General features: G+C 39.0%; 1 long non-coding RNA gene across 1 annotated transcript; it reads right to left on the minus strand.

Annotated features, from left to right (window-relative positions):
* Positions 1–389: 389 nt before the first annotated feature.
* LOC138957558 (uncharacterized) lies at positions 390–4,367 on the minus strand. The gene is made up of 3 exons (XR_011453077.1): positions 3,938–4,367; positions 2,903–3,027; positions 390–1,571 (listed from the first exon to the last, which is right to left on the minus strand). It is a non-coding gene; the product is annotated as an uncharacterized lncRNA (long non-coding RNA).
* Between the last annotated feature and the right edge of the window lie 6,600 nt (positions 4,368–10,967).

Raw genomic sequence — 10,967 nt, forward strand, 5'->3', positions numbered from 1 at the left:
ACCCTGCAAAATCAAATTCGCAAAATCAATGTTCCCGCGTTAAAATTGACAAAAAATCAGAACTGCCAAAACAAAACATCTTCTGCACGTCAATAGAAAAAACAATCAAATCTGCATCCAAATCAGTCAGTTTTGTTCACATATCTGGTCTAACACTGACATTAAGGCATGTTGATTTGTGTAGGTGTCATTCCTCTGAGAAGCTGTAAAAGGCAGTTTTAGTGGGTAATGAGACAAAAACCGGTACGTTTTCGTAACTCCTCAACGCATTGCCTTCAACGTTGCGGTGATTTGTGCTAACAGTAGTAACACATGTGGGAAAGTTCATACGGATTTTAAAGTCATTTGAGACATTAGTCTGCTGTTAATTGCCAATTTAAGGTCTTTGCTGACTCATTGAAAAACAATTAATTTGTTGTTATCTTCAAGAACAATAACAGATGCGCCACACAATTAAATTTCATGTACATATTTTATCAGACATTGGCGGTATGAGGATTTCAACGCGAACATTAATATTTTGCCTCATTCAGAGCGCTGAGCGCAAATGTAGGCCTACGCCTAGAAAAGCTCACGGCTGACACGCTTAACTGATCATGGCTCTTGAAAGAGCATTTTCCAAGAATGTGTGTGTGCGTACAAGTGCGCTGTGAACAGTCATAGTTGAAAATGTATGAAATTAAAGGTAAATTGAAGCTTTCATTTTTCTTAATGCATGCTAATTTTTTTTACAAATTCAGTTCATTGGACAGGGTACATTTTTATTTTTAAAATTCGTTCTGGCATGTCGCGCAACAGCAGAACTAATATCTCACATGACTTGAGATTCCGTGTGTACTTAACGACATGTGTTAGCCCAAATCACTGACAAGTTTTAAGACAATGCGTTGAGGAGTTACTGAAATGTACCATTTTTTGGTCTCATTTTTGTACTTAACGACGTGTGTTAGCACAAATCACTGACAGTTTTAAGACAATGCGTTGAGGAGTTCTGAAATGTACCATTTTTGGTCTCATTACCCGCTAAAACGACTTCAAAAACTGAGAGGATTGACAACTACACGCTCAGCATGCCATAGCGTTCATGTTAGACAAGATATATGTGAACAAAACGGACTGTTTTGGATAAAGATTTGATTGTTCTGTCTAATGACATGCAAAACATGTTTCGGTTTAGTTGTTCTGATTTGTGTTGTTGATTTTAACACGGGAAGCTTGATTTTGTGAATTTGATTTGTGGGAGGGGGGGGGGGGGGGTGTCTGTGTTGCAGGTTTCACTGCATAGACACTACGTCATGAAAACCCAATTTTGTTTCTGAATAAAGTAGGGAAATTAATGGCCTTTTCAGTCATATACTTGGTTTTTCAATCAACAGCCTCATCAGTAAGATCTGCCCTCAAACGCATCTGCCTACTTTTTATGACGGGTAGTGTAGAAACCTCTGCAAGCATTCTCAGCCGAATCAGATGGAAAAGCACAGAATTGTGATGGTACTCTGAATTTGATCATCGTCCCCAGCGAACCCAGGAACCAAGGTGCAAACAGCCTTCCCTTAATGTAGCGGTCCTTCCTGAAAAATAAAGAAAACATATAACTGAGCACCTTCAGTATTCACGGGGATGGGTTTTGGTTAGCGAGGGGAGGGTGTGTGTTGGGGGGAGAAGGTGTGTACGTGTTGAGCAGTGTGTGTGTGTGTGGGGGGGGGTGAGGAAGCACTTGCTCTTCACATGACCATTGGGATCGGGGATGGTGTGTGTGATATTGTAATCTAAACTATTAAAAAAATCTGTGCGTGTATGAACTTTGTGCTCGGCAGAAATGTTTCTCGATTTTAGTCAAAAACAAGTGTGCCCTCAACCCACACACTTTCGCTCTTCAGCATCAACACTATACAGTTTGAGTTTCATTGGGAAATGTGTCTCGATTTCAGTCCAAAACAGAACTTTCAGGATCCAAAGCACTCGCCTGTCAGCCTTTTTATTAAAATACATTCAACCCACCACATTTTCCAGTGATGAAGATTCTGGGGATGTGTGTTGATCCCATTGATTTTGGCCATTTCAGATCTGGCCAGTTGTACATGGGATAGGAACATAACTTCACCCAGACACATAAAATATTGACACCCTGACAGTCAGTGACTGCTTCATGTGCATAGTTGAATTTTGTTTATGAACGAATTTCTCAAAAGTCACTCGCAGAAGTAAAGAAGTAACATTTTTGTTAATCTGAGAGTGGTTTCCACAACAAAATCTAACTCTGAGCAGGAAGAAGCCAGGGTGTTGAATGTAGAAGTATCCGAGTGAACAGATTCATTCTTATTCCATGTAAAAGCCTGGCAAGATCTAGGATGGTGAGCCAAGGGAAGAATAACTGTATGTGCCTTTAAAATAATTCCAGTAAATTAGTAATGATTTCATTTTATCTTGCAATTTTGTTTTACTTTCCTGTGCTGCATTAGTTCATTCACACTGTGTAATTTACTTTAAGAATAGTGGCAAAGGATTTGAGAAGAGAAAGAGAACTAAAACCAAGCTTTATGTACCATTTTGTATAAATAGTACAAATTGTACTATGCAAGGATACATACAGATGTAAGAATTTATTTTATACAAAGCCGTAATGTTTTTGTGTCAATAAACTTGCATCTCCTGCCACTACTCTCAGATTCAGATGTAACAAGTGTTGACATAGCTGAATGTATCTATCTAGATTGTAAGTGCATCTAATGTGAAACGCAGATCTCTTTACAACACAACGTACAAAAGTCTGCCAAAAACATCTACACAGCTTCAAACTACTATCACCAGTGCCAATTTACATATCATAAATCAATTTTACAATAACAATTTAATAGGCACAAGCAGGTACTTGGTAGTGGTACAGAAATGTGTGACTTACTCTTCATGGTAGTCTGTAAAGCAGCATGTCCACTCAGTCTGAATCCTCTCCAGAATCCATATATATCTGAATGCAAGAGCTGTATGAACACTTCATCACACATCATCTCTGGTTTCTTAGGAGGCCTGAAAAAAAACACCATAAAATAATTAATTAACAATAAATAATAACTGTATTATAATTAAACCACTCGCTCATTGATTCTTTTATCCCCTCTTTCACAATCATAGTTTATACAGCAGCATTTACCTCTGACTCTGTTCATGCAGAGTAAATATCAAGTATTTAAACAGAAAAATAAGTCATTGTTGAATAACCCTTCTAAAAATACACAATAGACACACTTTCAGTGGCAGTGATTCAAGTGAAGTCAGTTTCTTTCTTCATTTGTATACACACAAAAATTGTTTTGGGCCAGTTAGTGTTACTCTTGGCTTTACACACTTACTATATCAAATTATACATGCATTCAGCTTAGAAAACATACTTCTAATGTTGGGAGTGCAGTGTGAGCCAGGACATTTACAGCAAATAAGGATACACAACAGTTCATTCAGAGATAGATTTGCCATTCACTGCATTATATTGTTAGTTGAATGAGATAGATCTACAGCGATGCTTCAATGCATTAGATTAGCTTTGTTTTAGTGTCTACTGTTCATTGCTCCACCGTGGGAAATTCAGTCAACAGTGCACAGTTCCGAAGAAACCGATGCTGCTGTGCATAATCATTGATGCATTGACGATCGTTCATTGTCAATGTCACTGTCAGAAAAACAACAACTGTATCTTTCATCGTCACCACTACACAATGGCTCGTAGGCCTATTTTCCTATGACACTGAACACGGTTTCGGAGACACTCAGACAGTACTGCCTGGCCCATAGATCTAGATCTACCCTTGCTCTCACTTTCTAACAAATGTATTATTGCAATATAATCTGACACACACTCACACACCGAGGCGCACAAACGAACACACACACCGTGGGACACACAAACTACACGCACACAACGGATGAATCTTGCTCTTACCTGTTGGATGATCCAAACCGATTAAAATCAGCGACAGGAAGATGTACAAGCCAAATTTGTACAGTCGCTGATGTAAAAAGTGGAAATTTAGTCAATGTTCATAGCAAATCTCCCGACTCAAGGTAGATCGTGTCCCAAATCAGCTGTGCCGGTCACTTCACGACTTGTATTTGAACCCCCTCCAAAGCGCAATCAATGTTTCAACTTCTTTGTCGACATCATTCTTTGGTTCATGCGTCGGACTGCCGAATATTTGATTTTTTTGTACAGCAAAATCAAAGACTGTCATGGCGGCCGCCATTTGTGTTTTTGCAATAGTTCGAAACTAAGGAATTTGGTCCTCCTCGGAGGAGGACCAAATTTGGGCAAGTTAGTCACCAACTTAGGTCGGAACATTTGAAAATATCGTGCCATGCATTGCGCACTAGAGCGATAGTTTCGAACTTTGGATTTAGTTCCCAACTAGCTTGATAGTCTCCATTCATGCATTCCACTACAGTAGTGGAATGCATGAATGGAGACTATTATAGTTAGCAACTAAACGTAGGTTCGAACTACGCAGTTCGTAACTAAAGATTTAGTCAGTCTGCAATGCATGAGAGCGAACTTGGTCGAGACTACTTAGTTACCAGCTAAAAGAGTAGGTCATAACTTTCAGGTGACGTCATAGGGAAATCCCCGTCATTGCGCAGGCGCGGTGAACTCTTCACCTTCGAAAGTGGTAAACAAACCAGCATGGGATTGGGAGCATGGTAACAGTGCGAACTTGAGTGGTTGATCGATGCAATATTATTTTGGCGAGCAAACAAGACAAACATAAGCAGAACGCAAATGTTTCTCTCAGTTCTTCCGCACATTACGAGAGCTAAAACTGCCCGACCGGGGAGATGTACGCAGCATATAGGCTGAGTCAGTGTCGTCGAAGATTTGAGTGATGGCTCAGTCGGTATGTACTGGGAAAAAGTCCGTGTCCCTCATACTGATTGTGCATTTTAAAGCAAAGCTGGAACTTTGTAACAGACAATGATGTATGGATGTATTTAAGTTTGTGTTTCAATTTATGGGAGCGAAACTGACATTTCTGAACTGAAAAAAGTCGTGTTTTGTGGAGTTTAGAGTTGTCAGTAGAGACCGAGTAATCGTTGAAGAGAAATAATTGCATGGTTCACCGATGGAGAGTTAGGCTAAACGACCATAAAACCGCACCACAGGTATGTCACGAAGCTGTCTAAGTTCTACACTATACAACAAAAGAAAATTGAATGAGGGAATCAAGACAATAGATCAACTCTCTCTCTTTCTTTCTCTCAGTCTCTATCTCTCTCTCTCACACACAGGCATACGCACACACTAACACACACACACACACACACACACACACACACACACACACACACTCACTCTCTCTCTCTAAACCGCTAAGAGGGAGGGACAGAGTTGAGAACAAGAGTGCCAGATAAAGGAAGGAATGTAATTTGGAGCGATCATTAAACAAATTAAGAAACAAGCAAGTTAGCAAGCAAATCCTTGAAAATGTGTGATGTCATACAAAAGGAGCCAACAATGTTTTGGCCTGGTGTTCTACTTACAAAATAAACTAGTAAAAGAATTGTGAGATGTAAAGAGAAAAGATTAACTGGAAACACTACCGAATTACAAGACATCATCAGTGATTTGAATCATGCACTTATGATTTTCTTCCTTTTTTCCAGATCGGGTAGAATACTTTATGTCAGTGACATATTTAAATGATTGCAATTTTGTGCTGGTCTTTAACATGAATAATTAGATACAATGAATACATTATTCAATGAGTAGGAAGTGACAATATTTTAATGTGTATGATCTTGTTTGATGAATGCCGCAAACACTCTGAGAAGTTCTTCTAAGCAAGCAAAGAAACAGAGGTAATGAAGTTGGATACTGAGATGACTATATTTTGTAACTTAGACACTCTGTCTATAAGGAAGCTAGCTGTTTCTTGAACATCATTTGAAAATTAATCTGCGCCAGTTTAAATGCATTGCTTCGGTATGGTAGAGCTGATCATCAAAATGCATCTCATGTGTGAAATTTTAGCTTTGATGTTGCACTGACTTCAGAAGACTAACCTGTTTCGTGAGTAAAAACTGCAAACATTTCAAGCTGACAAGAACAGAACGATGTTAAAATATAAGATATGATAAGGGAAATGTGAAGGCTAAATTAAACAAAGAATGAAATTGTAACCCACTCTGTACAAGTGGCGCGTTTTGCTGCATTGATCATCTTTTATTCTTTCATGTGTTCTTTTGAGTTTCCGACAACATTTGTTGTGTCATTGTGTATGAACGTTTTAATTTAAATGATGATAAACAATGATTGCATATTTTTTTTGTAAACGATTTCGCTCAACGTCTCAGATGTGGCATGCAGGCTTCACGTGGAATAAAACCATCCCTCCACTTTAACATATACCAGCTGTCAAAAACACGTGTGTTTACTTTGAAGTGTTGGAATGTTTGATCAATTAATTTGTTTAACTTCTACTGGCATCAATCCGCAAAATGTATTCATTCAAACATTCCAACTTTGCACATGACCCAGTCACAATGTAAATGTTTGGTATGTATCAAAGTGTATAGATGGCCTAACCTCATGTAAGAGCCCATGCAGATATAAAATAGTAAGCCAAACTTGGCGTTTGCAAGAAGAACGGTGCCTTGAAACTGACAGCAGCAACAACAATTTAATTATCCACAATCACAGTGTCACTCAGCTTTTCACCCCATCCAAACCACCAGCCATCCTCTCACTAAAAACCAAAACAAACTCCCCAAAAACACACACACACACACATTAAAGCACAGAGAATCATGAGATTTGTTTGTTTGTTTATTCATCCTGTAGAATGTTTCTTTAGCCACTGAGCCAACTATAATACTCGTCATAAAAAGTAGGCAGATCCGTTTGAGGGCAAATCTTTATGATGAGGCCGTTTATTAAAAAAAACCAAATACAGGTTGACCCAAAAACAATGCAACCCACAACAAGTTAATAACCTACATTTGTGGACATAAATTTCAGCCTATGCATGACCCTTCTACAAAGTGACAATTTTGAAGATCAAATAGGCTGACTTTTGTGCAATTTTAAATTAAGTTCCCAATTTTGGGGATCGACTCAACGGTACGGGTTTTAAAATTGAGCGGTAGCCAAACTTGCCCGATCTAAGCGCTCAAGATTGTAACATTCGGGGCAATTCGAATCACAAAAGTATACCTTAATCAACATTCAGATCTGGGAATCCCTGTTTTGGACTTGGAGTATTCTCAAACAAACTTGGTGTATTTTTTTTTAAATGAGCGTACTCCACATTTAAACATGCTTCACACGCGTCTGTCTATGAGTATATAACTGCTTTCTTCAGGTCACCGATGATCTAGGGGGTGTATACTCAGACATTCAGATAATATAAAAGCTAAAAGTCTGGAGGGTTTAAATTAAGTCAGTATTGATACCGTTCATGGTCAAACTTCGTTTTAGTGAATCGACCGCCGAATTTGGAATTTATTTTTTGAAATAGAGCACAAAAGTCAGACCATTTGACCAGTTACATTTGATCTACAAAATGTCCATTTTGTGGAAGGGTCATGCACTGGCTGCGGTTTATGTACCTTAAAAATAAAGTGATTCGGTCAACAGATGTAGAAGTTATTAGCATTGTTTTAGTGTTACATTTTTTTGGTTTATCCTGTATATGACTGAAAAAAGCCATTCATTCCCCAAACCTATTCAGAAAGCAGATTGGGTTTATATGACATAGTGTTTATACAGTGGAAAATACAACACAGACACCCTGCAAAATCAAATTCGCAAAATCAATGTTCCCGCGTTAAAATTGACAAAAAATCAGAACTGCCAAAACAAAACATCTTCTGCACGTCAATAGAAAAAACAATCAAATCTGCATCCAAATCAGTCAGTTTTGTTCACATATCTGGTCTAACACTGACATTAAGGCATGTTGATTTGTGTAGGTGTCATTCCTCTGAGAAGCTGTAAAAGGCAGTTTTAGTGGGTAATGAGACAAAAACCGGTACGTTTTCGTAACTCCTCAACGCATTGCCTTCAACGTTGCGGTGATTTGTGCTAACAGTAGTAACACATGTGGGAAAGTTCATACGGATTTTAAAGTCATTTGAGACATTAGTCTGCTGTTAATTGACATGCCAGAAAGAGTTCTTAAATTGATGGTAGGTCTTCGCTGACTCATTGAAAAACAATTAATTTGTTGTTATCTTCAAGAACAATAACAGATGCGTCACACAATTAAATTTCATGTACATATTTTATCAGACATTGGCGGTATGAGGATTTCAACGCGAACATTAATATTTTGCCTCATTCAGAGCGCTGAGCGCAAATGTAGGCCTACGCCTTGAAAAGCTCACGGCTGACACGCTTAACTGATCATGGCTCTTGAAAGAGCATTTTCCAAGAATGTGTGTGTGCGTACAAGTGCGCTGTGAACAGTCATAGTTGAAAATGTATGAAATTAAAGGTAAATTGAAGCTTTCATTTTTCTTAATGCATGCTAATTTATTTTACAAATTCAGTTCATTGGACAGGGTACATTTTTATTATATTTAGTCAAGTTTTGACTAATTTTTAAAATTCGTTCTGGCATGTCGCGCAACAGCAGAACTAATATCTCACATGACTTGAGATTCCGTGTGTACTTAACGACATGTGTTAGCCCAAATCACTGACAAGTTTTAAGACAATGCGTTGAGGAGTTACTGAAATGTACCATTTTTTGGTCTCATTTTTGTACTTAACGACGTGTGTTAGCACAAATCACTGACAGTTTTAAGACAATGCGTTGAGGAGTTCTGAAATGTACCATTTTTGGTCTCATTACCCGCTAAAACGACTTCAAAAACTGAGAGGATTGACAACTACACGCTCAGCATGCCATAGCGTTCATGTTAGACAAGATATATGTGAACAAAACGGACTGTTTTGGATAAAGATTTGATTGTTCTGTCTAATGACATGCAAAACATGTTTCGGTTTAGTTGTTCTGATTTGTGTTGTTGATTTTAACACGGGAAGCTTGATTTTGTGAATTTGATTTGTGGGAGGGGGGGGGGGGGGTGTCTGTGTTGCAGGTTTCACTGCATAGACACTACGTCATGAAAACCCAATTTTGTTTCTGAATAAAGTAGGGAAATTAATGGCCTTTTCAGTCATATACTTGGTTTTTCAATCAACAGCCTCATCAGTAAGATCTGCCCTCAAACGCATCTGCCTACTTTTTATGACGGGTAGTGTAGAAACCTCTGCAAGCATTCTCAGCCGAATCAGATGGAAAAGCACAGAATTGTGATGGTACTCTGAATTTGATCATCGTCCCCAGCGAACCCAGGAACCAAGGTGCAAACAGCCTTCCCTTAATGTAGCGGTCCTTCCTGAAAAATAAAGAAAACATATAACTGAGCACCTTCAGTATTCACGGGGATGGGTTTTGGTTAGCGAGGGGAGGGTGTGTGTTGGGGGGAGAAGGTGTGTACGTGTTGAGCAGTGTGTGTGTGTGTGTGAGGAAGCACTTGCTCTTCACATGACCATTGGGATCGGGGATGGTGTGTGTGATATTGTAATCTAAACTATTAAAAAAAATCTGTGCGTGTATGAACTTTGTGCTCGGCAGAAATGTTTCTCGATTTTAGTCAAAAACAAGTGTGCCCTCAACCCACACACTTTCGCTCTTCAGCATCAACGCTATACAGTTTGAGTTTCATTGGGAAATGTGTCTCGATTTCAGTCCAAAACAGAACTTTCAGGATCCAAAGCACTCGCCTGTCAGCCTTTTTATTAAAATACATTCAACCCACCACATTTTCCAGTGATGAAGATTCTGGGGATGTGTGTTGATCCCATTGATTTTGGCCATTTCAGATCTGGCCAGCTGTACATGGGATAGGAACATAACTTCACCCAGACACATAAAATATTGACACCCTGACAGTCAGTGACTGCTTCATGTGCATAGTTGAATTTTGTTTATGAACGTATTTCTCAAAAGTCACTCGCAGAAGTAAAGAAGTAACATTTTTGTTAATCTGAGAGTGGTTTCCACAACAAAATCTAACTCTGAGCAGGAAGAAGCCAGGGTGTTGAATGTAGAAGTATCCGAGTGAACAGATTCATTCTTATTCCATGTAAAAGCCTGGCAAGATCTAGGATGGTGAGCCAAGGGAAGAATAACTGTATGTGCCTTTAAAATAATTCCAGTAAATTAGTAATGATTTCATTTTATCTTGCAAGTTTGTTGATTTTTAGAACTACCGTTTTTTTCGCTGGTAAAACAACAAAACCAGTACTCTGAGTTGGACTCTTACTGGTTCCAATGACCAGCCTACCTTTTCTTTCTGGATATTTTTCATCATGAACGTTTGTGTACCAGTTTGAAAAAGTATTAGCCCATCACTGGCCTTTGAAGACACCTTTAATCTGGTGTAAATTATTATGTAAACTACCACAGATTTTTTTCCGGGCTTTTAAATTTCATTTCATTTCTTTACTTTATTTTCCCCATTGCTGAGAAATTGAGGTCGCGCCCTCCGAGTCGAAAGCTAGCAGCAACCGAGTCGCGCTACCCAGGTGTGTGCGTGTTTTAGCTGTGATCAGCCACCTGCACTTCTGTCAGAACAACCGAGGTCTTTTAGATGGGATGAGATTTCCCTTCCACTTTGACCATGACAAAATCAGAAGCATTGCTGCTTCATGTACAGGGAGAAAATTAGCGGCACGGATACCGATGAAAATCAGCACATACACAAAAACACCACACAGTGCAAAACACGACGGTAGACATTGATTGTTGGTGTGCGACCCAGGGGGATGAAGCGTTTCTCCCAGCTAAAAGCCTCGACAGACCTGCGGTGTGCGTGTGATTGTTTACAGGTAAAAGGAAGGTATGTTCTGGTGTGTTACAGGTAAAAGGAAGGTATGTTCTGGTGTGTTTACAGGTAAAGGGAAGGTATGT

The sequence above is a fragment of the Littorina saxatilis genome, unplaced genomic scaffold (assembly GCF_037325665.1).
Source record: "Littorina saxatilis isolate snail1 unplaced genomic scaffold, US_GU_Lsax_2.0 scaffold_879, whole genome shotgun sequence".
In the NCBI taxonomy this organism is placed as follows: Eukaryota; Metazoa; Mollusca; class Gastropoda; order Littorinimorpha; family Littorinidae; genus Littorina; species Littorina saxatilis.